This window comes from Solanum stenotomum, chromosome 7 (assembly GCF_019186545.1).
Source record: "Solanum stenotomum isolate F172 chromosome 7, ASM1918654v1, whole genome shotgun sequence".
NCBI classification, from domain to species: Eukaryota; Viridiplantae; Streptophyta; class Magnoliopsida; order Solanales; family Solanaceae; genus Solanum; species Solanum stenotomum.
This window is the reverse complement of record NC_064288.1, coordinates 5708576-5733785: the sequence shown is the minus strand read 5'-3', so window position 1 is coordinate 5733785 and position 25210 is coordinate 5708576. Positions and strand designations below refer to the sequence as shown.

Genomic DNA, 25210 nt, shown 5'->3' with positions numbered 1-25210 from the left:
CGAATGAGGTGAAACGAAGTGCGTTAGGTAGCTAACTCAAAGGGCTTTCCATGGATATGTTATGGGCCACCCAATTATTTGTGTGCTAGGAGATATGACCCTCCAAAGTAGACCCTCGAAAAAGGCTTCACTTGAAAATTTCGGATTTTGATACGGTTGCTCTAAAATTTGGGTTAGACTCATTTCCCACTCAATTTGACCCCCTAAACAAGAATATGAAGTCGGATTTTCGAAAAACGAAATGGATCTTTTTATATACAGCTAAACAAGTTTCCGGTAACTTCCGAAGCACATTTTAAGAACTTTTTGGGTCAAATTCAATTATAACCATTTCATTAAGTTCTCGACTCCAAACTCACATGTGAGGCTCTAGTTTCACTCTATGATTTTCCGGGTCGTTACAACACCTTTTAACGCTTGTCTTTCTACCACCAATACTTCCACATTTTTGGAACCTTGTAGTTTAATAAAACAAAAAAGTACCATAAGACCATGTTAAGTACCAGAAATTAAGAGAGCAAAATGTGTTACATAAATTGAAGGACAATGAGTACATTACCTGTTTTGAACTTAATAGGAAATATGTATCCACAAACACGATTTAGATAATTGTTGAATGAGTGAATGTTTGTTTGATAATTTTGCATTTGAGTGTTTTAGACTTTAGTAAATGCTCATTTCAAGTACACAATGACTGGAAAACAATAACATATAATTTACTACCCATGATAAACATAAAGAATGCATTCGTGTTGTGACAGTAGAAATTATAAACAAATGTTTATCATATTAAATTGAAAAAAAAAGTATAACAAAGATAAAGATAAATAATTTACTGACTTTGTTTCCTTGTAGAACATCGCGGACTTCTTGAGGCTTGAACAGTCTACTTCGTTTTCCATAGTCACGAGGTGATTTCATGCGGACTATTTCTCTTCCCATATCCTGCACTAGATCATGCATCACCAAATAATGTCAATCCCTTTGGAGCAAGTTCCTTTGGACTAAGGTTGTAATTGCACTTTTAGAATAAAAACCACACACATTTAAAATTTTGGTAACCTCATCCTCAAAAAATCCATGGAAGGCGCACACGATTATCATAATCAAGTCCATCAAAGCTTATCTTGAGAATCTTTTGAATATCACAATGAGGAATTTCTCTTAGTTTTTTGAACTTGTATCTCCATTCTTCTACGGATCTCCCTTGCAAATGTGACCCCAATGTCATAATAGATCAGGATAGCCCACCTAAATATTTGATTATGTTTTGTGCAAGCTCAACATATTCTTGTAGTAGATAAAGACTGTTAAAAGCATGACAAGAAAAAAAGTTGTTGAGCTTCATCGTGAAAAGGTTTGTCTTGTATCTCTCATTTTCTCTAAGTCGGCATATCAAATATTCCTCTTGGGTTGTAATTACTGTTAACCTATCAAAACCAAACCAGCTTCTATCTCTTGTTAAGGATTCTAATTGGCTCATTTGATCCACATCATCAAGAATAATTGGACCTTTTTTCACCCAAGCCTTGTTTTGATTAGATTGATGCCTTTAACAACATTACCAACTTTAACGTCCTTAGTTTTGAGAATTTGATTAAGTAGTTTCTCTTGTATATTCACTAGACCAAATGCTTTCACTTCTGATCTAACATCTGAAAGGAAGCAGTGACTCCGAAGTGTTAAAATATTCTGTTGTAGATGGCTTTTGCCACAATTGTTTATCTAATTCCACTGACACTATATATATCAACCATGTGAACTTCATCTACACATTCACTTTGGCCTAAGTTGGTATACAATTACACCTCAATGCTTTAAGAAGGTTTTGGGTAAAAAAAGAGGTAGATCAATTCAATGTGGTTCGGATTGATGGTTTATTTCTTTACCAACAAAAAGTCCAGGCACAAGTTGGGGAAAATTAATCACACAACTCACAAGGTAATCGCAACATAGGTTCAAACAAAACAGTTAACCCTCAAAAAGGTTGTCCATGATCATTTGTCACGTTCACAAGTAGTTAACCCTCAAAAAGGTCGATCCTTCGTCATGTTCACAAGTACCAAATCATTAGACCAACAAGGAAAGTTCTAGGTTTTCACAACACATGAAATTTGAGTAAACCTCACATCACATGGGACTCAAACACAATTTCCAAACAACAACTCTACAACCCTAGCTCGCATGCAAGGATCATTGCAAAATTATATGAATAGATATCTAACTAGTCATCACAAGATGCCCAAAATTCATGCAAGGATTATGCAACTCAATATAAACAAATCAAGTTATCCACCAACACATATCTCTACAAGAGCACCACACAGTTGTGCACAATCGATATTCAAAATTTAGATAAGCATGAGAATCAAAACAATTAAACTAAAACAAAAACAATTATACTATTAAACCAAAATAAGAAGTTAACTAACCATCAAGTTATAATTACAACCCAAGAGGTACCAAAAATCAGAGTATGTATCAAACTTACAACCCAATCAAATAAAACTTCCTCTACTCCAAGAAAAATAGACATTGTCCTCTATGCCACAAAATTAAGTAGAAAATCATATAGTAAGAGGGTTCCCATTTCATCTATGGACGTGGAGAGGTCTGGCCAACTGGTGCGGCCTCATTTAGGGAATCAATTCGCCGCTCATCCCCCAAGGTAAGTGTAATGGGCTCTTTAGTGGGTTTGGACCCAGTGGCGGATCCAAGAATTAAGCTCAGGGGGTTCGAAATTTAAAGAAGAAGCTCATGTAGTAATGTAAATGTGCGGTGAGCGTAGTAACCCCGGCATGCTTTTTGTACAAGGTATCTCATTGGTTGATAAAAGTTAACACCAAACTAATCAAATATATTGAGAACAAAGCTACGTTGATAAAAAAAATAGTTTATCAGTTGTATTACATAAGTTAATTCCTAAAACACGTGAAAATTAAAGGATGAGAAAGGAAGTGAGACGGAGAAGAAAAATATTTACCTTAACCCGCTATCTTTATATTACCTTAGCGTACCTCATTAAGCATTTGTTCCTAATTTTACCTTGCTCCATTGAATAATCTTAAAATTTCTTGTACTTTTTATTCTTTTATTTTGTAATGTTTTACTTTATTTTGCATTTTTTAAAAAATTTGTATCCATTCAAACACATATTACTAGAAAAATTATCAAGATTCTCTAAAAGTGTGTAAGTATAGATTTACCAATATTATAATGCATATTCAGAAGATAAATAAATGACATCGTCAATTTTTTTAGTTCATGTAGTTTAATTTACTAGGTTGGTCATCACTTGTTGAAAAAAAATGACGAATAAATCAAATAAGTTTAGTTTCCATCTCTCTATAATAGAATTGAAAAAATAGAAAATAAATTCCATGAATTCTATTAAATATATATTATTAAAAGGCTATTGATAATTTTTAGTTTCTTCATTCAATTACATCTAATTTATCTTTATATATATAATTCATCATTTTTAAAGAGTTGTACATAAAATTATGTTGAAATAAAATGACTAATAGATATAAGAAGAATTAAAAAAATGTGTCTAATAAATTTAAACAAAAACAAATTAGAAAAAAAATGACATAAAAGAGAAAAAATAATGAAAAAGAGAAGATGATCCAAGGCCAAAAGTTGAGCCCAATTCCATGCATTAAAAAGGGTAAAAAAAATAATAAGAGAAGAGGAATTGCTGCGTATGGGATTCGAACCCACGATATAAAGGCCACTGCTGAACCCCTTATCCATAGAGCTAAAGTTTCTCACTTATTTTCAGGGGGTTCATTTTAATATATGTACACATAAAATCAGAATTTGGCCCTATATATATAACATAATTTTTCAACCGAGGAGGTTCGAGTGAACCCCCTAGACATAACCTAGGTCCACCCCTGTTTGGACTCACTAGAGCCAATCATAGAAGTGTCATGAAGGGACACCTCAGTAGTAATCTGCACAATCGCCTTTGGATCAACTGTCTGGGCTGCAGTCTCATCTTCCAACTTAGAACCTAACCTCTTCTTGTCAACCTCAAAGGTCTTTGAATTATCAGTAACTCGAGGCTCCACAATACCGTTCACAGGAACCTCTATGTACGCGCCCTCGGGTACATTAGAATCAGTCCAAAAATATGAAATATCAATGTATTTCGATTCATCCACATCATTTCGTAACTCCTCTACCCGACAGATAATGCATTAATACGTTTCTCGTACACCCGTAATATTTCCCTATGCCTCTCGTATCTCCTTCCAAAGGGGTACAAGGGCAGTCTCTATAGCTCGCTCAATCATGGTGGGAACCTGTGCCTTAAATCGAGAGGCTCGCTCAACTGTAGAATATGAAAGGTTACCTATCCATAACACAACCTCTTGATTCAATGTAGGGTGAGTAAGAGTAGGAATAGTAGGAGTACCTGAGGCATCGACAAAGGAGTGAGAGGTATAGACTCACCCTCCAACGATTCTACATAAACAACGAGGGAGTTATCCACCTGTGTTGTCTTCTTCCGCTCGGCCTTATCTCAAAGGTACTCCACTTCAATCCAACGAATATCACAGGATGAGGTTGGGGTGATCTCTATACCCTTCTAGTCCACAAAAGGAACACCTGTGTTTCGACGCAGTGATGTGTATGCACTTCTTAGCCCCCATGGCTTTCTCCAGAGCAATGATTGAACCCAGATTTAGTCTCTCTTTAGCGATGATCGACCCTAATAGATCATTTTTTGGGTGGCGGAGGATAGACTCGTTCTGAGATGGCATCAAAGAGCTACATATAAACCCAAACCAGTATCGCATAGTGATGTGTATGTACTTCTTTTCAATTATCACTCCCTCAACAATCTAAGGAGTTGTAGTCTCACTCAACAACGGGGTAAGCCAACCCCTCAGCCCATCTAATGTCTTCTCAAGCTTATTGGTGAACTCGTGACAACTTCGCACAGTGTAGTCCAATGCATTATTAATGTCAGTTTTGCTACACTTCACTTTCCTACCTCGAACTTTAACAACTTCAATAGGGTCAAGCCGAACATTTTACTTCTTACCTCTTGGTAACAATCACGTATACACATCATAAGATTACTTCACCTAAGTGAGAACATACGAGTGACGGGGCTTTGTGAACTGCTCAAATTTATGAAACCTAAGATTTCACCAAATCTCGGGATATCTATTCATCATACCATCCATGAACAACCGTGTCTCCTCAAGAATAGTATGCATCCCTACAACTTTGAGATGATTTAGAAGACTACGGGCTAGGTACCACGTAGGCTAGAATAGAAGCTGGAACAGGCACTGTGGCAGTAATAAGATAATGGATGGTTTTACAATGAAATCTCGCTCCTCTTTTGTTTAGCGGATTGTGCTTTCAGGAGTGGATTATGCCCTAGGGTATTATAACCATCCTTATCATTGTCGTGGTTAGATACAGTGCAGGTATACTCCAAATATCCAAAATTTGTACTTGAGTGCCATTCGACACATCGCCGAGTAGATTATCTACCACCAAATTGGCTCAGACCCATCGCCCAAGTACTACCCATTAACAAATTAGCATCACTTCCATCACACAGTGCATACAAACAAAATTTAACCTACCCATGATAATTCTAAGGGTTGGGGTACTCAAACTTCCCCCAAATTTCACCAAACTTTCAACAAAATAACGATTTGCTCTTAAAAAAGATGTCACCCAATCCATCATCGGGACAAATCAAGTCTTTTGTTTGATCATATGCTACTCAGACTTCGCCAATGCAAACAAAATAATCAAATCACCATTATCCACATATACCCATCATCAATCAATAATCAACAAGTAGAGACCCATTGCTCCCTAATTCAAATTGCAAAATCACTAAGAGAAACATTTAACGGAGTAATTGAAGCAATCATTCAACTACAACAACCCAATCATGAACAACAAGAACTCTAAGAACATGGATTCAAGAAACTTATAGAGTAATGTAAAATAGCAAAGAGTGGACGAAGAGCCAACAATGATGATGCATAGGGGGGACAAGGAATGATGGAAATGAGATGCAATTTTGATAAACTTGATTAGATTATTTAAAATCAAAGTACGAAACTAAGAAAGAAATGTGGATGAACGGAAGGAAGAAGAACAAATGCAAGAATTTAGAGGGATTAATTTAAAAAGTCAAAAAGACCATTGGCTCTTCAACTCACGTCCATTTGGCGAGCTCGATTAGCTCCGCCCAAGGTCGTTTCAACAAGTTTAGCATTCTTTGTTAATGTGCATATTTATTGTCACTAAAATTTATTTTTGTTGTAGTGGTATTCCTATGAGTAAAGTCTCGAGACGGTTGGATATACACAGACTTAATGAAGTAAGAAGGTAAACAATGAAAGTTTTTAATGAAAAAATATAATATAAAATTAGAATAATAAAACCTGTATACTTGATACATGTTGGTTGTTGAACTGTGACTGTTGGACTGTGATTGCCAAGCCTTATGAACTGTGTATTGTGAAATTGTTAGGTTGGACCGATTTTATGCAGGTTGTATTTAAGACGGTTCAGTTGGGATGAAAGAAGTACTCGTATTCTAGCCAAGTTTTTCTTTGTTTAATAGGTTGCTTGCTGAGTACTGTGTTGTTTAATACTCACCCCTTACTTCTACACTTGTAGGTTTTGAGCTCCGATCCGTGTGATTGCTCTACTTCTATTTCCAAGGCTTATGAAGGACTTTGAGAGGTAGCTGCTTGTCAACCCTACGGACCCTCTTGTTTCTTATTTTATGTTTTTTGTTCTATTTCATAGATAAAGACATTGATACTTGTACCTATCTTTCAATTGTGCATTAATATTAGTGGTTTGTACACGTGACAATCATGTTTTGATTTATATTAGAATGACTAAGTTTTCGGCTCTTATGTTATTCTTGTTCTACTTTCCGCTTTTATTTCGTGTTGTTGGGTTTGAGGCTGACTTTTTTTGGTGGGAATAGATGAGTGCCATCACGTCCAATTTTGGGTCATGACATTGAAGAAGGCAAAAAAAAAGAACTCATGTGTGAGAAAGATCAAATATACCACTTAATTTTGCGAAAATATCAAATGTACCTACATAGATTTTATTTTTTTAATAAGAATTTTAAAAATGAAATTAATTTAAATTAGAGAAAATGGTCTAAAACCCCCCAATCTATATCCGAAACCCCAACTACACACTTATTCATTACGGGAGTCCTATTACCCCCCTGGACATTTTAAAAGTATAATATATACCTCCTTAAAAACACACAACCGAATTTATATAAAATTGTGAATTGCACGCGCCTGCCACGTAATATTACCTTTTAAAAAAAAATAAATTTATTCTGCAATTATTTTTCACTATATTTCCATCTTTCTCTTTTACTTTCCTTTTTCCATTCCTCTTTTTCTTTGATTTACTTTCCTTTTTCATTCCTCTTTTTCTTTGATCTTGACAATTGATTTTCCAGATTTGGGGATACATTCTATGATTGCCACCATCTTCTTCGAGCTTCATCGGAGTTATGAACACTAGCAAAATTTTGATGCTCTCTATTGAAGCAAGAATTTAACAATGTTGAGCAACCCATTTCGATTATTAGGTCTTTTTCATTAATGGGTTTGTTACCTAATGATTTCATTGATGGATCTGTTACTTATTGAATTTTTCTCCATTAATGACTCTAAAGTTCGATCCTCTTGACTTTCGATTTCGATTTTGAGTTCTTGTCAATTTTTCACACTGATGAGAAGTGAATTTACTGTGAGAAATTTGTGATTTGAGAATGAAAGTGAACTTAATGATTAGAACTCGGTGAGGGCGGTGACCTGGTGGTGGAGCAAAGCCGCCGCCGATGACTTTCGATTTTGATTTTGAGTTATTGTCAATTTGTCACATTGATGAGAAGTGAATTTGTTGTGAGAAATTTGTGATTTGAGAATGAAAGTTAACTTATTGATGAAAGGTTGGTGAGGGCGGCGATCAGGTGGTGGAGCAGAGCTGCAGGCCGACGTAGCTTTGGTGAAGAGAAGAAGAAAGACGATAAAAATAATTTTTTAAAAAAGAAACAAAAAGATTTTTGAAAGAATAAAAAAATAATAATATAAAATTTAAGAAATACTTTTAAAATTAAAGTTTTAATTATTATTTTTACCTTTCACTCTCTCAAAGAGAGTGACTACACTTTCTTTGCCACCTCATCATTCAAGGAGCAAATAATTCTACTTTAAAATAGTGTAAGGGGGTAATAGGACTCCCGTAATGAATAAGTGTGTAGTTGAGATTTCGGGTATAGATTGGGGGGGTTTTAGACCATTTTCTCTTTAAATTAAGTTTTTCACTTCCATTAGACGAAGATGGTATATTTGAGTCATTTGTGTAATAATAGGAGTATATGTGAGCCCCTTTTGTAATGACCGGTGTTTTACTATAAATTGCAAGATTGATAGGTGTATCATGCCCTTTTACCTCAATTATTTTGGGGTCAAGTCAAGTTTATCCTCTTTTAATCGAGTTTGGTACTTATTAGATTAAATATTAAAACATGGTTTAAAAAATTGTGATTTTACTATTAGAAAAAATAATTATGTTCTTTTGATGGAAAAAAGTTATAAATATATGTCCTTTTATGAAATCTAAATTATGATGCAATTTAAATAGACAATATATAAAGGGAAAAAGGATAAATATACTCCCGAACAGACGTAAAAGGAATGCAGATAACCTCCATCATACTTTTGGATATTGGTGCCCTTACCGTCCAAAAACTATAGCATATATACCCTTCACTCTAACGGAAACTAAATAGGGACACGTGGTACAATCTTATCCGTCGATCCGATATTTAATAAATATCGGATCGGTGAATAAGATTATGACACGTGTATGTCTGTTAGTATAAAAGGGTATATATGCTCTAGTTTTTGGACGACAGGAGCACCAATGTCCCAAAAGTATGACGAAGGGTATCTGCATACCATTTACGATAGTTTAAGGGGTATATTTGTCCTTTTTCCCATATATAAATAACAAATCATATGTACTAATCTCAAACCAAATCTTTTGTGAGAGAAAAACAAAACACAACACAATTCTTATCTTGTCTTCACACTTTATATTCTTTAAAATTTCTCCTTATTTTTTTGTGATATCAGATTCTATGTGTCTTCACATGTACAGTCAACTTATTTTCAACTATATAAATAGACCACTTATATTTATTTTTCTCTATCTTTACCCATCAATCAAAAGGTATGTAAAACTTTCTCTCTTATATATTTCTTTTCTCTTTGTGCTATTTTAGCTATTTCTTATATAAATTGATTGTGAACACAATAAATCAAATAGATTAACACTTGATTTTTTATGTTTCTTTTGTAAATTTGTTTTATCAAATAGAAAGTTAGCAAAAAAAAAAAAAAGACAGATTCTGGGGAAGAACCTATTGAAGAATCATCAAATTCCCAAAGAGGATCAAAAAGGCATAGACAGTGCCACAAACACAGTATGGAACAAATCCAAAGACTTGAAGCGTAAAATAATTTATTTTTTTAAAAAAAAAAGAACTTTATCCTTCATATATGTTCAATTTTTTATTTTTTTTTGTTTAAAGAGATGATCTTATTTTCTTAAAATGCATGAGTGATAAATTTAAAATTCATTAGCGATAGAATAATTTATTTTTTGTATGTGTTTTTTGTGTATTAATTTATATTTAATTTTTATTGTTTTTCTGGTGTTGCTTTTTTCTTTTGCTCTCCATATGGCCATTCAAATTTAATAGAAGATATGTACTTTTGATTTCGCTTTTAATTTTTTTATTGAGTTGCTAAAATGGTTTTGAAATAGTTTATTCGGATGATTAATCTACCGTTTATATGCAACTTTATAAATGATCGGTTTGTTCTTTATTATTCATTAATAACTTTAGCATAAGTAGATGAGTTTATTTAATTTCAATTTCTTTCTCATTTTTGCACCAAAAAAATAAACAATCTCTTTCTCATGATGTTCGATACCCCTTTTGAGGCTCGATAGATATAGATCTGCGTCTAAAAAACTCTTTTAAGGGCCCAACTAATCCAGATCACATAAAAAAAATCACTTTAAGGTTCAACTAGACTAGATTTATATTGAAAAGTCCCACTTTAGGATGTTTAGTTCAGATTCACATCAGAAAGCCTCACTTTGAGGGATAAACCACTCCCTACGGAATGTGACAACTCTTGTCCGAGGACTCAACACGAGGCCTCTAGTTAAGTATTAAGGAGTACTTATTGCTCCTCAATCTTTGGAGAGTATCTGGTACTTGATCTAGGCTCGACTAATCAAAATTCAAGTGGGGAATTAAGTCTCATTTTAGGGTAAAACGTTCCTTAGCAAAGAGGCTTTAGTTCTAATGCTCAAACTTGAGACCCTGTTTATGATGGAGAAATACTGTCAATCCACCATGCTTTTTATGACATGGTTTTTTTTTTTTACTTTTTCATTTTTAGGCTTATTTTTTAAAAAATGATCAATAAAGTTTTTTTTTTCTGAATTTTCAATGAAGATTCTTCAAGAACTGTCCGCTTCCAAATAAAAATCAACAAAACCAATTGCCTAGGGAAGCAGAGCTTGAACCTAAGCAGGTCAGGATTTTGTTTCAAAACAAAAGTACACAAATAAAGGTAATTCTAATTATTTAGTTCTTTTTCTATAAATTCTATCATACTTCATTGAAGGTATATTATTGTTGTTTGTTGTTGTTGTTGTTAGTATATCTTGCACTAATTTTTTCAAAAGAATGTGTTAATAAATACAACAATTTCTTCATCTTATTAATTAGGTTATTTACTTCCACTTTCATTTTTATTTTTCCCTCCTTGTACAATCAATTCAATTATTGACGATTGAACTTTTTAATTTCAATATAATTTTCCTAAATCAGTCATTTATTTTGCCTCGTTGAATTGATCAATATATTTGGAAGTATGTTCTTTGCCTCACTAATAGATGAATTTTACTAAAGAAGTTTCTTTTCATTAAAGTTATTTTTTATCATCCGGCCTCCAAGTTGATTGAGTTGTTGCTCAATAAAACCAATGATAGAATCATGTTAAATTATTCAAAGTACATAAACTCCCAAGCAAGTTCCATAACTTGCCAAGGATTTTGAGAATTTAAAGTCAAAGAAAATTTGGTTTTGCAACTAAGAACTAATGATTTTCCTTTTCTATATTATTTGATGAATGAAGGAAATCTTGCAATATTAAATGAATGGATTGAACTAAGTCCAGGCTAGTCAAAATAATTTGAATAAACAAATGAGCCAATTAATAAATTATTTGTGTTGGGCTTAAAATAGACCACAACCCAATTTTCCAACTCTAACCAATTTTTTTTTTTTATAGTTTTTTCTCGTTATTTGTGCAATTACCATACAAAGTAATTTTTTTTTATCACAACTAAATTTATCATGTCCAGGCTGAGAGTATGGTCTTTGACGAGGAATTCCAAAGTTATTGAGGATTCTCAAGAAGAGGAGGATAACTAACTTATATCTAGGAGACCAGATGGGTAGGATCTAAGGCATAGTATGTGGATGGGTATAAGTTGTTGTACTTAGGAGGTGCGAGGAATAGGAATAAGTAGGCATCTTAGTATATTCCAATCACAAATTAGAAGCACAAAAAGGAGCAATCACTATAGAACAACATCTGATGTCTCAACTAACAAAAAGGAACAGAAAATCACAAGGATTATTAGATTGAAAATGAGGATCTTACTTGGTAGTTTTATGGGTTTATTGCAATGGTATCAACTCCTTCCAGTTCAATCTGCACAAATCATGAAATTACTAAGTAAAATCAACAATTTTCGGTGAGTTCAAGGTTTGTAAGTTATGGATCCAGGCCTTACCTTGAGATACGTTTGTGACAATTGATGTCGAGTTGACAAAGTGCAAGCTTACTTTCACAAACTCCTGAACAAAGAGAGGGACACAGACATTGTACTGGGGAAGTTGGAGCACTCATAGAGCATTGCAATTTTGGGTGTTATATGTGTAATAAAGTTGAGGCCTTAGATAGGAGGTTATGAAGGACACATATTAGGGTAGGAGGTTAGTTAGATTGTTGAGTTGTCTCGCTTATTCTTCTACACTAATAGTTGTAGTATTAGTTTGGTTATTAGCTATGGGATTTTACGCTTCTATTATTGTTTTGTCTTATTATGGCTATTGTTTAGGATGATTGGATAGGTTATCTACAGTATTTTGGCAGGACTTTTTCTATTTTCGTACTTCTTTCTCTATAATGCGTTGGTCCATATTTTCCTTGAGATGAGGGTCTATCGAAAACAACCTTTGTACCTCCGTGGTAGTTGTAGGATATGTGTACACTTTATCCTCTCATGCCCCACTTTTATTGGTTTACACTAGGTATGTTGTTGTTGACTATATACATTTTAAGAAGTTCTTTTATGAATTAATTTGAGCTGAATATTTAGTTTATATCAACCATCTTTTAATCATGCTATACCTTGATTTGTGCCCAAATTTACCCGCATGAAAATATGCCTAGCAAAACCCGTTCAAATTAGGTAGATTAAATTTTCATGGACTAATTTTTTCACCTATCTAAACATTCTTCAAAATATATATTTCGTATGAGGAAGAAAGTGTATGTTGTTCAAAATCAGAGCGGGAATTTAAAATTTTAAGCAAAGGTTGAAGGAGAAAATAATTTTCACGGATTTTTTTAAAAAAGGCTTAATTTGGTCCTTCAATTATTATAAAATTCTCATTTTGATAATAGTAATATCTTGCTCAGTACCCAAATCTACAGTTAATTGGAATGTGCACTTTTGATCCCTTTGTTTGTGAATGTTCACAAATTTAACATAATGATTAATTGTACAATTACTTAATTATCTATGTGTTATGGTAAATTTTACTCCATGTTTGATTATAATATAATTATTAAAGTAGTTTATACAACATACGTCATACATAAAAGTACTCGAAACACACATTTTGATTAGTTAAAAGTTAAATATGATTCGTCAAATATCACAAGGATCAAAATCATAATATACCTATATTTTAGAGGTGGAAAATGCTATTTTTCCAAAAAACTACTAATTTCTTTCTCTTTCTACATTTTATTAACTCATAATATCTTATTTTTATATGATTCTTTTTTGTTTTATATATTTCATCAGACTCAAAATGAGAGATCCGTTAACAATGCTCTTAGAAGAGAAAATGAAAGATTTCTTTGTGAGAATACGCAATGAAAGAGGCAATGACGAAAATTATGTGCCCAAAGTGTGATGGACCACCCATTGGAAAAGAAGAAAGGACCCGTGTATTGAAAATGGAAAATCAAAGGTTGAGAGAACAGGTAAACCTTATACTTATATATACTATTTATTTTTGCTATTAATTTATTTATTTATCTTAAAAAGAATTGCTTATATATAACAAAAGACCAGGCATATTCGTGGTTTGAACTCGATGGATCAATCCGGGCTTTAAGGCATTTAGCACATAACTCAATGTTGTACTTTGAATTTTGAAATGAAGGGGTCAGATTTACGATATTTTTATAAGTTTTAGTTCAATTTATATATATATGTCTTTATTCCACCTTTAAGATATCTATTGAGGTGGATGCAGATTATAGGCACCGGGTTCAATTTGAATCCCATAATTTTTACACAGAGCATAGACAGTGGCGGATCTATGCAGAGGTTTGGGGGTGCCACGCCACCCCCGAACTTCGACGGAAACTCTATATATACATAGGTATATATATATAATATTTATATAAATATAAAGCGTGCCACCCACACAATAAAATTGTCTTGTGGTGCCATGGTAGGAGGGCAACTTTAGAAGGCTGATGTTGCAATCGATAAGTCTATTTGGCACCCACGGACTCTAAATCCTGGATCCGCCACTGAGCATAGATGCATGAAAAAAAAATCACTAGTTTTTTTAAAAAATGTTATATCTGGATCCATAATTTTATAAATACAATGAATTTAGCTTTAGATGCCTAGTACAAATGCTTGTGACATCTACCCCTTCCATGAATTTGTGGACGTCCTAATGTGGGTAAAACTAGGTGAAAATCCCCCTCTCCCCCCACCAAAAAAAATTGTTAAATACCTAAAAAGGCTTAACTCATTAAGTTTAGATCTTGAATTCATTTCTGCCCCGTGCTTATGACTTGCGAGTTGCACCCGCCCTTGACAAGAGAGATCAAGTTGAATGAAAATAATTTAATTTACATACACTTATAAAAACTTAATTATATACTCTTATCGTTTTAGGTTCTCAAATCATGTTTATTATAAATAATTACCTATTATTATAAGTAAAATTAACTTAACAATTTTTTTGCAGTATGAAAGAGTATTAAAACTCATCTCAAGTGTTCCTGGAAGGCCTTCTGTGATGGTTTCAAATTTGGCACCATCAAAATCAACTCTTGGATATCCTCCTCCTTTTCGTCAGGAAAATAATACTAATAATAATGTTCAAGCACATTCAATAAATATTAATAATATCCCAATAATGTCTCCATCACGACAAGAACATTACGAATTTCATCATGATAATAGGCAAAAAACAATAATGTTTGAGATTGTTGTTGCTTCTATGAATGAAATGGTTGAACTTTGGAAAAGGAATGATCCAATTTGGGTGGAATCATCAAGTGAAGGGAGGTGTTCTATTCATCGCGAGAGTTATGAAAGAACATTTCCAAATCCAAATCGACCTTATTACCAATCACCAGCTACTCAAATTGAATCATCAAAGGATTCTGAAGTTGTGTCAATGACTGCAATTGAGTTAATCCATAATTTTCTTGATCCAGTAAGTTTCTTGAACTCTTCATGGATTTCGAACTTGAGCATGTGAAAGATCAAATATATTTTCAATTTTTTTTGAAATCTAACAGATTGTCATGAATTCCAAAAATTGGCTATTTTTCAAATAGGCTGATACGATTTTAATTTTTAATTTTATCCCATACAATATTGATTAGGATGAGTTTAGCTGGAGTGATGGACATGGACAAATGAGTACTTATTTTGAGACATAGTTATTATTGTCATTGTTTTATAATTAATCATATACGTAAAAAAAATATTGATTTGTATATGCAGGTCAAATGGATGAACTTGTTTCCCACTATAGTCACAAAAGCGAGGACTATTGAAGTTCTTGATTCTGGGACTTGGGGAGGCTCTATACAATTGGTAAGATACTGATACATCTTTTAGATCTTCTTCCGTAGAGAATAAATAAATATTATAATTATTTCATAAAAATAATCTAATTTTTTCTTGGTTCTTGAATACAGATGTATGAAAAGTTGCATATTTTATCCCCTCTAGTGGAAGCTAGAGATTTTTTCTTCATACGTTGTTGTAGACAATTTGATCCAACAACATGGATTATGATGGATGTTTCCTATGATATATTCAATGAGATTCAAAGTGGTGTACATTCTTATTCTTGGAAGTTTCCTTCTGGTTGTGCAATTCAAGATATGGGTAATGGCCAAAGCAAGGTATGAATCATTTCCTCTCTATATCACTATTTATATAAAAGGAAAACTATGTTCACTAAGCTCCCTCTACACACGAAGTCCAACTTACTAGGTCTATTATATGTATTTTTATTTTGCACTTGTGATTGTTTCTACAACTCAAACGTGTAACATCTATATCACTATTTATATGGAACTTATTTCCTGAAGAGTATGCTACAAGACGTAAATATTTACCGGCACCTATGTCATGATGTCTATTGTTCTTAATATGATATAAGAATCAAACTATCTTTATTCTCAGATAATCCAATTTTGGATCCTCATGTTATGTTGCTAGTTCATGCTCCAAATGATCAGCGTGGGGACGTGCATCATGGGTTCTTTTAAGTGTCCCCATATTAGTTTAGAAAATGATCTTTTTGTCCGTGTATAGCCTTGGAAAATCCCCAACAAACTTATAAGTTATATTTTAGGATTGAGTTAGATTCAATAGCCATTTTTTTAACATGTTATTGGAGTCGTTAGACCTATCACTATTCTTTATGTAACAATGTGGAACTCCGACCCATACTATGTTGTTCATGTCCTAGATGTTTGAATCTAAACGAGTGAGGATGAATATTTGTCTCCTCATATGGTCCTAATCAGTCCTTGCCTTATAACATCCACTACTAAGAAAACACGAATTTTCAACATACCTTCCTAATTATTTACCAACGAGCTAATTATTTTGATTCTGTTTTCTGCATTATTTTTACTCTTGCAGGTTACTTGGGTGGAACATGTTCAAGTATATGAAAAAAATCAAGTACATCGTATCTTTAGAGACTTGTTGTGTGATCGTCAAACATACGGAGCTAAAAGATGGATTGTTACACTTCAAAGGATGTCTGAGAGATATAATTTTGCTATGGGTGCAATATGCCCTACTAGGCATGATTTTAAAGGAGGTTCGATTTTATATTCCTTTTTATTTATTTACTACTTTTTCAGATTTTAATTTATAAGGTAAGATAAGGATATATTGCAAATCTTTCATCACTTCAAGGCGGTTTTCATTAAAAATATAATTTTTTAAAAAATAAAACCATCTTTAAAGGTATGTTTCACAAGATATATATATTAAAAAAAAACTACATATTCGAGTAGAGATTTTTTTTTTCTTTTCTAAAATGGCCTGGAACATGATTCATTCTTTTATTTTCAGGAGAAGTCATTTTTCTTTATAATTTTCTCAATTTTTAATTGAGACGTGTCATTTTCAAAGTTTTCTTTTTTTTCCTTTAGGGGGTGTGTTTGGTATGATTTGACTTTTTTCAAAAAAATAGTCTTATTTTGATGTTTATTGACTCGTCAGAAAATAACTTTTAGGGAAAATGTTTTCCAACCGAAGGAGCAAGAAAAATGGTCGTATTTCTCATTGTTTAGGAAAAGTCATTTTCCTTCACAATCATCTCAACTTTGAACATTATATTGACGCTTTAACCACACTCGGACATCACTATCACCTTTAACATGTAAAGATCTCATCATACTTTCTGGTCCGTAAATATTTTTATCAATCTTCAATAGAAGTTTTTTTATTCTGGAAAATATATTCACTCTCCAACCAAATACTGTTGAAAATAAAAATAGAATTCCTAAAACAAATTATTTTTTAGAAAAACAAAAAACACGCACTTACCTTTTTTTTCCTTATTAGTATTGTGAATTTCGCTTTCCTAATATTTTATCTTTCGATTTTAGTATTACATGTTGGCTTCAATTATATCATACTATTTGTTTTACATATATGAATTTTGATATACTTTATTTGAATGAGGATCTATCAAAAACAACATTTCTACATTCTCAGGGTAGGGATACCCTTCTCAGACTCCACTTGTGGAATTACACATGATATATATGTTGTTGTAATACTTATATTTTATTTTTATTTTTATTTTTATTTTCAATGTTTAATTATCTAGAAGGGCTGAAAAATACAATACAAATATCTCAAAGGATGGTGAAGAGCTTTTTTGAAATCCTAAGCATGACAGACAACTTATATTTTCCAACTTCATCACGGCTCAACCGCGGAGATAGGATTTCAATAAGGAAAAATGAAGAAATTGTCCAACCAAAAGGCTTTATTGCCACTGCTGCTACTTCTTTGTGGCTTCCTCTTTCATTCCAAGATGTCTTCAATTTCTTCAAAGATGACAAGACAAGAAGTCAGGTATGTATTCAAACCTCTTTATAATAATGACAATTGTTCAGATAATTTGTTTAGTTGTTACAGCGAAATATTATTATTGAGAATATAAAAATATTGCATGATATTGATATCGGTTCCAAATAAAACTTTGATGTTATATTCAATTGGCCAAAGGTATTTCAAAAACAGCCTACCTATCTCCAAGAGGTAAAGGTAAGGTTTGTGTATATTCTACCCTCTCTAGACCTCACATTGTGGGATTACGCATGATATGTTATTGTTATAGTATATTATAGGTGAAATATTGTTATAGGGAATGATTGTTATAATAATAATAATAATAATAATAATAATAATAATAATAATAAGGTATGATTGTATATATCTTTGCATTGGATATTCAATTTTTAATGCAATGAGCCAAACATCTGATAAAAAAAAATTACAATTCTAATCCCTGTATGACTTGTTAACCAAAGGACCCCTAAAATACTCATATAGAAATTGACTTTTTTCAATCCCTGTATAGATTTTAATTTGAAACTCTCAAATATTTCAAAATATCATAATTTTAAAATAAAAAAATAGAATGAGTTCAATGTTAAGAATTTTTTAAACTATTAAGTTGTAGTCTTGAATTTGATTAATTTGCTAATATTGTGTTCCCATGTTATATTATCTACATGTTTGCTAGCCTTGGCGTTAATTGTACATATTATTTTAAACAATGCTCATCTCACAAACTTAATTTTAACAATTAAATTATGATATTGTTTATCGTTTGATTTTTTTTTTCAGTGGGATATTTTGACCGATGGAAATAATGTGATTGAGTTAGCTCAAGTACTAACAGGAGCTCTTCCAGGAAACAGTATTACAATCATTCAGGTATTTTTCATATTTATTACTTATAGTTTGCTATTTTATGCTTAAATTATCCAGTAATAATGACATTTTTCAAGAATCAAATAATATTATTTATGATTGGATTCTTCTTTTTTCATACGTAGAAATACCAAAGTTTCTAACTTGTATCTTTTCATCCTTTAGGCTTTTAATCTTTGATTATTGAATCAAAAGACATTTTCTATGGTCCAGTTTCACTTTTGACTTTTAGTCAGTTAACAATAAAAACACACACAAAAACAAAGACTATCTTTTGTCACATTTAATTTATATACAGTGATAATTTGAAAATCTTCTTCACATCATCTCTTTTAGTACTTCCACTAATATTTTTTAATTGTTGTAATGTATATGCAGCCTTGTATGCAAAAGGAAATGTTAGTACTCCAAGAGACAAGCATTGATAGTATGGGAGCATTTTTAGTCTATGCACCCATAGAGTTACCAACAGTCGCTTCAATTGTCAATGGAGGTGATGCAACAAAAGTTCCCATTTTGCCGTCAGGTATCATCATAAGTCCTGATGGTCGCCTCTCCTCGGATAGGGACAGTGCTGCAAATGCAGAAAATGGTTCAGTTTTGACAGTGACTTTTCAAATATTGATTAGTGGTCATAATAATCCAACCTCCCAGAAGCAACAAATGGAGGTAGTGGCTTCTGTTCATTGCCTTTTGAGCAGCATAATTTTAAAATCAAAGCAACATTGGGTTGCTCTGATTTATGATTGTTTAATTTCATGTTGTTTGTTTGTTTGTTTTGAAGATTTTAAAACTCAGACAATTGATGGCTTCAAAGGATGATGCATTCCCTTATTTGTGACTTTTGAAAATCTCAAGATTGTGAGATATGTGTTGTTGCAATTATCATTTATAATGATACACTTATTTGAGACTTCTCATTTGTTTGGTTTTTTCCATTTTTATTATGTTTGGTTTTCTCTGTTCATTGTTTTTGTTCTTTTTCATGTTACAATATCATACCTTCCTGATTTTGCTAGTTTAATCTAGTGGAGTAGTATATAAAATAGTATTCATGTTTAGGTGGAATAGTATATAAATAGTATCCATGTTTAGGTGGAATAGTATATAAATAGTATCCATGTGTGGATGGAATTATATGTTGTGAACACGGATAGCCCATACACTAGCCAAATTGTTGGGCCTAGGGCTAAACCACGAAGAGGCTCAAGAATTAGACTGCCCAACAATATATTTACTTGGGGTCTAGGTTGAGCACCCACTCGTCTTGCGTACACACTCCTTACTTGCTTGCTTACTTTATTTCTTTCTTGGCTACAACTCAAATGGCCACCTCTATTTTAGGTGGTGATCAATGGAAGGATCTAGTGGAGGATATGTACTATTCTACTCTAGAATATTGCTGCACTTTTCTCAGAACAATCATTCTAGATATATCCTTTCATTTTTTTACAACTTTGAATATTCTAGATACTTCTCTGGCATGCCATAGATATTAACTAAGTTGGTGATGAATTCTTAACACTTTCTAGAGTCTAAGTTTCTCATCCTCCATTCTTAGTTACTTGTTATTTCAGTAATTTCCTAATTCAATTGTTTAAGTGTTGGTGTTGTAATTTGGTTATGAGTGATTACACAGTACTGAAGTGTTTGTGTTGAGAATTCTAGTTTGTTACATTATACGTAAAAAATTAATGACGTGATCAGTTTCCCCTGCGCTTTTAATGCTATACATTTTTTTAGTTTTTTTCAAAAAATATTTAACTTGCAGCCCGCGTTGACATACTTCAGACAAACCTCTGTCGCCTCCTCCTCCATTTCTCTTCTACCAACTCCATTTGTAGTTGTTCATTTTCCATGTTTAGTTATAGTAGACACAGTAGTATTTGTTTTTTGGCACATTAGCATCAACCTGTGTCCTTAGAATGAAAAAGGCAACAAGAAATCTGCTACTTGGTTTCCTTCTTTGTAGCGGCGAGAGATTTGGATTCCAGCCCTCTTCTTGTAGTTAATGATTTTGTCCACAAACTGGTAAAGCTTCAGGTAGAAAGGATCGTCCTTTGTCACCATGTTGGTTGTGCATTGAGTCCACACCATTTCACTCCAAACTCTACTGCAATAGCTTCATTTAGCGATATTCCTACTGCTACATTAAATCACCTTGACTATCTCTAACAATTCCATATATACAATATTTACCCATATTTTTGTGAGAAACTCCCATCGATGTTCACTTTGATTGTGCCATAAGGAGCCTTGTTCCACCAAACTTATTTCCATCTCTTACAGTTCTAAGCCTTTCTACTATATTGCAAGGATATGTCCATTTTGTAATGGGCCGGACTAATTGGACTATTCTAAGTCAGAATAGCCCTGATATTCTAAATATACTCATTAGCGTCATTTATTAACTCAAACTCATATTGATCAGTTTAATTAAGCCCATCTAAAAGTTTGGCGGATCAAATTGATACATGAGAAACATTAGTAAGAGTTGGGCTGGTTGGACTACCCATTGTTTAGCCCATTTTGACTTGATTTGGTTCAGCCCAATTAGTAACATTTGGGCGGATTAATAACCAACTCATTTTTTTAACTCAATACGTTTTATTTTGACCCCACCAAATTCGACTCAACACACTCATTTGACACCCCTAAACACATGCCCTATTTGTCATACATGAATTTAAATCCATGCTTAAGGAGAAAAAAGTGGTTGGATATTTATTGGTGTTTTATATATGCAGTAAATTGTTTCTTTATACATGCAGGTATAATATATTAGGAATTTTGCATTGTATTAAGTTATCTCATTAACTATCTTTAGCTAGCTATCTTGGACATATGTTGTCCCCGGGATATTTTTAATACTCATTCGATGACAATTATACGAGAGAATTAAATTTATATGTCGCAAGATGATATGAATATAAAAATAAGTGTTATATTCTTCGAATTTGTTGTATGTTACTCTGGCAGGTTAATCTGATATATAATAAATTTTGTAACGCAGTTTGGTAGTGAAATGTAATGATCAAACTCTCTAACTTTAGCGATACAATTACAGGGTCATTTTCATATGTGTACAATGTTAAACGTGGAGGTTCAATTTAGGATAGTGGAAGATCTAATTGTATCTTCAACAGATCTTCAAGTAAAGCAACCCTCTCAAATTTTCCTACCCGATAGATATCTTGTTCAATGTTATGATGCTCGATTGAGAAAGATGATTATGACTAGAACTTTCAGATATCCTTGTTCAGACCCTTGTGCCTGAAGCATTAAGTGTGAGTGTGCTTAGTTTAATTATGTCCTGCATTAGTTACCAAACTAGTTTTTCCTTCATGCAGTAAAATTTTGGTATGTTTTTCAGGCCTGTGCATCTGCTGAGGAATTATGCAGCAGTTGCCATAGTTGACTAAACTTGAATGTCACAGATACTTACTATTCTGATAACCATCTTATCCGGAAGAACTATTCTTGTATACTATGAACCAAAATTAGCTAGGCAGTTAGTTGTACAATTAGCTTCTCTATAACAATGTCTGATTTGGAAACTTTCAATGTGACAATGTCCACATGACTTTAGCCTTGTCAGTTATCATGTTAGTGATAATCAAGAAGTATGTTTCAGTTTCCACATTAAAATATGGTTCTGGACGCACTATAGTACCCCTATCAAACGAGCTACACTTTCTACCATATTTGTGCAGATGCCAAAGTAAGAATTGAAGACCATATTCATATTACGATAATGGTCTGTGAGAATGCCACCTCAAGCTGCATCACCTTACCGCCGAAGTAACCCATGCCATACTCTCAGGAAAAGCTCGAACGACTTTGAGCAAGAGGGTACCTGTACCTGAAACCGACACAGGTGGTAGGTAGAGAATACCTAGGGGCACGCGACAACTCTCTCTAAGGAACTCAACAATATAGCCCAGTAACTTTGAGAGAAGGGGTGCTTCCTCAAAAATTAGGGGGTTGCAGTGACCAGGCCTGAGCGACTGTTTTGGTTTATTCCACCTGATATTAAGAATTGAATTGGCTGTTCAACTTTAGCACATAATTCCTTCCAGTTACTTCTTCAGTTCATGCAAGGAAACTGAATGTTAAGGATCAATAGTGTCATCTGCGTAGCATAGATAAGAGATGTTTGGTCCCTTCTTGTGTGTCTGAAAAGGGATGAAATTTTGGCTTAGACGACCACTTGCACTACAACAAAAGAGACATGTAGTGGCAATAGATTTTAATTTGCATACTTTCTTTTCTACAACTCAAGTGGTCACCTCTATTTATAAGTGGTGATCGATGGAAGGACTAGAGGAGGATATGTACTATTCTACTCTAGCATATTCCTCCAACTACATAATTCTAAAACTATCCCTTCTAGAATATTTCTACAATTTTTCTAAGGAACAATCATTCTAGATATATCCTTTCATTTCTTTACAACTTTGAATATTCTAGATACTTCTATGGCATGTCATAGATATTAACTAAGTTGGTGATGAATTCTTAACACTTTCTAGAGTCTAAGCTTCTCATCCTCCGTTCTTCTCTCTATTCTTAGTTACTTGTTTTTTCAATAGTTTCTATTGTAATTCAATAATTTAAGTGTTGGTGTTGTTATTTGGTTATGAGTGATTATATAGTAGTTGAGTATTTGTGTTGAGAATTCTAGTTTGTTACATCATACATAAAAATTTAATGACGTAGTCAGTTTCCCCCACACTTTTAATGCTATACATTTTTTTAGTTTTTTGCAAAAAATATTTAACTTGTATCTCCGTGTTGACATACTTCAGACAAACCTCTGTCTCCTCCTTCCCCATTTCTCTTCTACCAACTCACTTTGTCTCTATGATTTGTAGTTGTTGTTCATTCTCCATGTTTGGTTAATGTAGGCACACTAGTATTTGTTTTTTGGCACATTATTGTCTACATGAGTCCTTAGAATAAAAAAGGCAACAAGAAAATCTGCTACTTGGTTTCCTTCTCTGTAGCGGTGAGTGATTTTGATTCCAGCCCTCTTCTTGTAGTTAATGATTTTGTCCACAATCTGGTTAAGATTCAGGTAGAAAGTGTCATCCTTTGTCACCATGTTGGTTGTGCATTGAGTCAAGTTCTAAGTATTTTCATTGAGACAACACCATTTCACTCCAACCTATGCTGCAATAGCGTCATTTAGCGATATTGCTATTGCTACATTGAACTGAAATAGAGAAAACCATGACTAAATCACCTTGACTATCTCTAATAATTCCACATATACTATCTTTGCCCATATTTTTGTGAGTAACTCCCATCAGTGTGCACTTTGATTGTGCCATAAGGAGCCTTGTTTCACCAAACTTATTTCCATCTCTTACAGTTCTAAGCCTTTCCACCATATTGCAAGGATATGTCCATTTTGTAATGGGCCGGACTGATTGGACTATTCTAAGTCAGAACATCCCTGATATTCTGAATATAATAATTAGCATTATATATTTATTAACTCAACTCATTTTGATCAGTCTAATTCAACCCATCTAAAAGTTTGGCAGATATATAGATCAAATTGATACATGAGAAATATTAGTAAGTGTTGGGCGGGTTGGACTACCCATTGTTTAGCCCATTTTGACTCGATTTGTTTTAGCCCAATTAGTAACATTTGGGCGGATTATTAACTATCTCATTTATTAACTCAACACGTTTGATTTTGACCCCTCCAAATTCGACTCAACATTCTCATTTGACACCCCTAAACACATGCCCTATTTATCATAGATGAATTTAAATCTATGTTTAAGGAGAAAAAAGTGGTTGGATATTTATTGGCGTTTTATATATGCAGTAAATTGTTTCTTCATACATGCAGGTACAATATATTAGGAAATTTGCATTGTATTGAGTTATCTCATTAACTATCTTGGACATATGTTGAGGCCCCGGATATAGGATCATTTGAGACTTAGTTAAATGGAAGAAATAATTATAAAATAGAAGGTATGACATAATGTTTACACTAGATAACTCATATGTTCCTCTTGCCATGTTTGCTATTAGTTGTATATTTGATGTAATAAACTGAACACCGATTATTATGTAGATTTAGTTGTATGCTGATTGGTGTTGGTAAATGTAGAAGTTACCCTTGCTAGAAAGGAATAATCTTGAGGTTAGTTTAGACTTGTCTTAACTAAAGTTGTTTCTTACGAAAGTCATGCCCATAAGGTAATTTGATTAAATATTTTTGAATGATAATATGAGTCGTGTAAATATGGTGACAAAAATTAGTATGAATATAGTAGTATTAAATTACTCGTTATATGGAACTTGAAAGCTGTTATGAGGTTATATTTTCCTAACTATAGAGATTTTTCACTGTTAACAGAGAGGACAATCAAGTAATGGATGTGCTTGCAAAGAAGATTATAGAATTAACATACCCTGCCTATATCTCCATTTATCAGAATTTGCTGCAATCCTCCAAAGGAGACTATAATTTGGATAAAAGGCAGCTTCCAAATCTAAGGATCAGATACAATAAGTCCAACTTTTTGGTAAGATGATTATT

General features: G+C 33.1%; 1 protein-coding gene and 1 pseudogene across 2 annotated transcripts in view; one reads left to right on the top strand and one right to left on the bottom strand.

The window, feature by feature from the left end:
* LOC125871350 (homeobox-leucine zipper protein HDG11-like) overlaps positions 1-19391 on the top strand; it is a 28065-nt pseudogene extending 8674 nt beyond the window's left edge.
* The window catches only part of LOC125870339 (photosystem II reaction center W protein, chloroplastic-like), an 841908-nt gene that overhangs the window by 131604 nt on the left and 685094 nt on the right, over positions 1-25210 (bottom strand). The gene's annotated exons all lie outside the window — the stretch shown is intronic.